Raw genomic sequence first — 6309 nt, forward strand, 5'->3', positions numbered from 1 at the left:
GGGGTGCAGGGTGGTCCCCAGCTGGGACCGTTGGTCCTCCGTGAGCTGGTGGCCAACCCCCACATCCTCGATGGACCCACCCGCCTTGGCTTGGGTGAGCAGATCCAGGAGGGTTTCTACCTCTCCTTCCTCGGGAAGGTTGCACACTGGGTGGGCAGTCGCTTCCCGCTCATAATGAGCCTTCATCATGTTCACGTGGAAGGCCTTCCTCCTTCCACGGGCGTGATCCAGGGTGACCAGATAGGTGACGGCATTGAGTTTCTGGTGCACGAAGTAGGGACCTTCCCAGGCTGCCTGAAGCTTGTTCTGTGGTACGGGGACCAGTACCCACACCTTTTGACCCACCTGGTAGGTCCTCTCACAAGCATTCTGGTCGTACCACCGCTTCTGGTCGGCCTGGGCCTGGGCCATATTGTCCTGCACCAGCTTTGCCAAGGCCATCATCCTGTCCCGGTGGCGCACGACATACTCGATGACTGACACCTCGGGGGTGGCCAAATCCCCTTCCCATGCTTCCTTCACCAGAGCCAGGGGGCCCCGTACCCGTCGCCCGTACAGGAGCTCAAAGGGGGAGAACCCCGTTGAGGCCTGCGGAACCTCCCGGTAAGCAAATAGGAGGTGTGGGAGGTAACGCTCCCAGTCTCTCCCGTGGGAGTCGACCAACATCTTAAGCATCTGCTTTAAGGTGCCATTGAACCGCTCACACAGGCCATTAGTCTGTGGGTGATACGGGCTGGCCACCAGATGTTGCACCTGCATTTGCTTACAGAGGGACTCCATCAGCCGCGACATGAACTGGGTCCCTCGGTCGGTGAGCATTTCTTGGGGGAAACCCACTCTGGAGAAGATCTCCAGTAAGGCGGTAGCCACCTTGTCGGCCCGAATGGACGACAAAGCTACCGCTTCCGGGTACCGGGTGGCATAGTCCACTACCGTGAGTATGAAGCATTTCCCGGAGTGGCTGGGAGTGGACAGAGGTCCAATAAGATCCACAGCGACCCTCGAGAAAGGCTCTTCGATGATTGGCAGAGTTACCAGTGGGGCTTTGGGGAGCGGCCCCGCCTTCCCCACCCTCTGACAGGTGTCACACAAACGGCAGTAGGCACCCACCGCGGCTCCCATCCCAGGCCAGTAGAAATGCTGAGCTATCCTGGCCTTGGTTTTAGCGATCCCTAGGTGTCCGGCCATCGGAATCTCGTGTGCGACCCGCAACAATTCCGCCCTGAACGGATAGGGTACCACTAACTGTCGGTCCCTGGGCCACGCCTCCGGTGAACCCTGCTGGACCGTTACCCGGTACAGCCGTCCCTGGTCCCAGACCACCCGCTCGCAGTCTGACTCCATGGGAGGCTGTGCCGCCTGTTCCTTGAGAGCTTTCAGGCTGTCGTCTGCTTCCAACGCAGCCTGAAATTCCTGACTTGATGTGGCCAGAATCGACGAAACTGCCACATCCTCTGTCAGCCCCTCCGGGCATGTCACCTGGCCGCTGTCTGACCCGGCAGACACTTGGTCAGAAGTGGGTAAGCCGTCGGACCTCTGCAAGGCTCCTTGGGCTCCGGCGCTCCCACTCCTGGTGACAGCGGCTATGACCGCTGTGACCGTGGGTAGTGCCCGCTTCCCCTCTGTTTCTGACCAAGCCGCCCGATCAGGCAGGCTTCCTAGGCCTTTGGACATCTCGGATGTGGGGAACTCCTGCCCTGGGGTCTTACCTGGCGGCTCCTCTCTTGGGACACCCCCACCCCCCATGGCCTGTTCCTCCCCCTGCAGTGGGCCTATACTCAGCAGCCTGGATACCCCTGGGAGCCCTACACTGCCGGTAGCTGCCCCCCTCTCCATCCCTGAGCTTCCCTCTACAGAATCCTGCCCGCCCCCTCCCTCACCGGAGGACAAGAGGTCACGGCACGCCGGCTGAGCACCTCTGCGGGCATCCCCACACTCCCCACCTGCTTTCACTAACCCTGTTTGTGTTGTGTCTGTGCAGGTGTTACCCTCAGGTTTCACTCCCTCCTCCTCAGCAGGACGCACACTACATACAACATGGTTGGCATTAGCAGCAGACAAATCAATACACTCTTGGGGGGCCGAACTTGGGGGTTCAGAGGGTACATACTGCGATACTAGACGCCCCAAGTCGGTCCCTAATAAAACATTTGCGGGAATATTTGGCGTTACTCCCACCTCCCGCATCCCCCTCCCGGCACCCCAGTCCAAATACACCATGGCAACGGGAAGGGCCGGCTCCACGCCTCCAACCCCGGAGACGGAAAGAGTCTTTCCTGGTACCAAGTCCTGGGGGGACACCACCTCAGGCCGTACCAGTGTTCGTTCAGCGCCAGTGTCCCGCAGTCCCATGACCGCAGAACGGCCTATGGTGACGGGTTGGATGTTGTCCAGGGACCTACCACCACCCCCTCCCACACACAAAACATTGGGCGCTCTCTGGGACTGGGATGGGGTCTTTTGGCGCTGGGGACACTCAGCCCTAAAGTGTCCTGGTTTGTTGCATAGATGACAACGTCTTACGTCTGGTCCTTGCCTGGAGAGGGCAACAGGGGGATACACCCCTTGTGTTCTAGGGGCCGGGGAAACAGGGGCATGACTGGGCTTACCCCCTCTCCAGGTGCTGCTGGCAGACTTCTTCAGCTCAGGCGCCCTGTTATTGGCATACTCGTCTGCCAGGGCGGCTGTAGCAGAAGCCCCTGTTGGTTTTCGGTCACGGAGGAACTGTCGGAGGTCCTCTGGGCAGTTCCACAAGAACTGCTCCGTGACGAACAGTTCCTGGACCTCCTGACGGGTAGTAAGCGCTAGACCCGAGGTCCAGTGCTCTGCGGCTCTCAACAGCGCCCGCATATGATCGGTCCAGGTGTCCTTGGGGCCACGCAGCAGGCTCCGGAACTTCTGGCGGTACGACTCGGGAGTGAGGTTGTACTGCCGGATCAGGGCCCGCTTGATGCAGTCGTAGTTCTGTACCTCCCCGGCAGGTAAGTCCCCCAAGGCATCCAGGGACTTAACCCTCAAACGGGGGGTCAGGTATCTGGCCCACTGATCCCGGGCCAGATGGTGCTGAAGACAGGTCCGTTCAAATGCCACCAGAAAGGAGTCCAGGTCCCCATCCTTCTCCAGTAGAGGGAAGTCCTCAGCTCGGACTTTGGACGACTTGGTCTCCTGATGGGTTGGTTGCTCTAGCGGAAGCCCCCGCTGGGCCAGGTCCAGTTGGTGCTGGCGCTCCGCAGCTCGCTCTGCACGCTCCGCAGCCTCCCGGCGCTCTGCAGCTTCACGCTCCGCAGCCCGCTCTGCAGCTTCGCGCTCCTCCTCCGCTGCCTTCTCTGATGCTGCCAGGAGGGTTTTGTAGACGGCATCGCCATGAGACTGGAGACTTGCCATAGCCACTTGTAAAAGGGCTTGTGATCTGGACAGGCTGGGCTGGGTAGGTGGTGGGCAGCCCACTGCGGGACCGTATACTGGGGACTGGCTCCCTGAGGTGCCCGGGCTGGACTCCTCCTCGCCATGAGTAACAATGTCCTCCCCTCCTGCCACACGGACCGTAGCATTAGCCTCCTGCAGGGTCTTGCTCCTGGTGCCGTCTGCCATCTTGGTAACCGACACCGCTGCAACCCTGAGTTTGCACACACCTTGTTATACTTTTAGCCTGACCGTCTAACGTTGGGCTGACCTTAAGACTCCAGCAGTGGAAGTTACCACTGGCAGTCTTTAGTGCCTGGGAGTAGGGGTCCCACAACACTATTATTCTGCAATCCCACCGCTGCCACCAATGTGATGAAAGCCGGCCGGTGGGTGCAGCTCTCTGGCGCCCCCTTACCTCTCAGGTCAGTCAAGGTACTGCACCTAGAGAAAGTAGTGCCAGGAAGCTGCAACCAGCGCAAGGAACACGGTAGAGTGTTCCCCTTCAACGTCACTAAACCGTAACGTCACTACACAGCACAACTCGCTAGCGCCCTCTTAGCCTCAGGTCAGTCAAGGAACTGCACCTAGGATAAGCGGTCGCCAGAGAGACTGTCCTGTAACCTACTGGGTATCGGGGCCCTCTGTAGTGAGGGTGGTATATATATCTTCCTTGGCCGCGCCAGGAATATATATATCTGAACCTCCGACCGTCACTACCAGCCTTCCCCAATCCCCAGTTGGTATGCTGCCACCAGTCCCTATTTTAGATATACGCCCAGTCCGTGAATGGGCCTATATCGGGTCAGGAACCAACCCTAGGTAGCGTTTTTGGCTTGAGCCGAGCTCACACGGACGTGCGTTCGTTATGCAGAATAAAAGGCAGGCCCACAATTACTTGAGGTAATTGATTATAATAATACACTAGATACACGATATACAACTAAATATACACAGGTATAAGGTCAGGCTAAACTATACAACAATGGAATACAACACACAGAATCACCACAGCATATCAGTTACCGGTTTCTTGATTTTCTTGTGACGCAGGGAGAGGATTCTGCGGTCGCAGGCACGGTTCTTTGTTACAGGCTGAGGCCTACCACCGCATGGTCAAACTGCTCCTCCCCTTGGTGGCCTCAGCTGGTGCTCAGATGTTCAGCACACCACTCTTGGGTCAAAACTGACTTATCTCTTGTCTGTCCTGCTATCTTACCTGCCCCGTCCCGCCCACTGCTGGTGAGGTCAGCTGGCTCAGTCTCCACCCTCAGGTCTAACTTCGATCAGAAGCCCAAATTCTACGGAACCCAATAACTTCTTCTGGGATGGTCTCATGATACCCCCAGGGGTTCCCATGGATTCGGGCCACCGTAACCGACCTTTTGATATCAATTATGATACCATACGGTCCTCAGGAATGGCTCAGCGCTATATCTTGGCTTCCAGAGCACGTACAAACGTCTACCGCGGAGGCTTGTGTGCGCAATGGCTCCGGGACGCCGTGATATTTTTTTATTGGCCCATCCCACGCAACATGCGTGTACTTTTCATGTTTCTATATCTTATGCCTCCATGCTTGTGACAGACAAAGAAACTAGTCCTATGGGACAAATGGTCAGGTACAGATAGACGAAGCACCCCCCCCTGCTGGCTGTGTTTCCTCTCGAAGTCTTTGAAGCTCCTAGCATTCAAGTGTTAAGTAGGCCCCGGGGCTTCTTATCTTACAGGAGCCTGGATGGGGGGAAACTATCTAGTTGACATTTTAACAGAAGGTCCCAAGGGTGGGGGCTGCTGAAGTGTGGCCATCCCTGGATATGATTTATCATTACCAAGATGGCGGCTACGGGTTCATCACAACTCACCTCTCCGGTCTCCTCCAGTCTGCTCCCAGCGGCGTCCTCTCTGCTCGTCGTCCCGCGGTGACGTCATTTAATCAGCTGATGGTCACGCGACCATCACCTGACCGCCAACGTCAGCGGTCACGTGATCATCAGGTGACTAAATGACGTCACCGCAGGTCCTGACAGTACACCGCGGGACGCCAAGGAAAGAGGACGTGGCCGGAGAGCCGCCATAGAGGTGAATATACCGGTTTTGTTTATTTTTAACTTTTTTATTTCTTTTTTTCACCGCGTGGTAGCCGGGATGAAGAGGAGTTGTAGTCTCATCTTCATCCCGGGTACCACATGCACCGCGATTACACTGCAAATTCGCAGCCATTTAATTTAATTGAAACGCAGCAAATCCACATATACCTGCGGGTTTGCTGCGTTTCAATGTTCCTCAATGGCCGCGAATTTGCAGCGTAATCGCGGTAGAAATGGTCATGCTGCATTTTGCAACGCAATGCGAATTCGGCGTGCAAATTAGCGCATCATGTGCACAGCACATCCGAATTCACATTGCTTTGCATGGCAGACTGTTTTGCAAGCGTTTTCGCAGCCGTAAAAATGCCGCAAAAATGCTACAAAAACGCTACGTGGGCACAAGGCCTTAGGCATGCGGCTATATGAGAATCCAGAGTGAAACTGAGAAGAGAAAAGGCAAAAAAGAAAAAAAAAACAGAACTCGGCTTGTGTTCAGAGGAAGTGCTCCAGAGTTTCAGCATGGGGTTATAGTGGAGACTGTGCAAAAATAAAGTTAGTGCAAATGTGGTGAAAGTAATTAAAATATAAAAGTACAGGAAGCTATATATAGTGAAAATTGCGACAAAGCAGCTCAATATCAAAAAGTCATACAGAATTAGCATATAAAGTAACAATATAAAATCTATAAAAATAAGGCCACTCTAAATTTCTGTGATAAGTTGTGTATCCTCATAAAACCAAAGAGAATCTGCACTGGTAAGCATAAATAAAATAAAAACGACAATTAGAGTATAAAATATGATAATAAATTAAAAAT

Source organism: Phyllobates terribilis, unplaced genomic scaffold, assembly GCF_046119375.1.
Source record: "Phyllobates terribilis strain yellow unplaced genomic scaffold, ASM4611937v1 Scaffold_3__8_contigs__length_932513732, whole genome shotgun sequence".
Taxonomy (NCBI): domain Eukaryota; kingdom Metazoa; phylum Chordata; class Amphibia; order Anura; family Dendrobatidae; genus Phyllobates; species Phyllobates terribilis.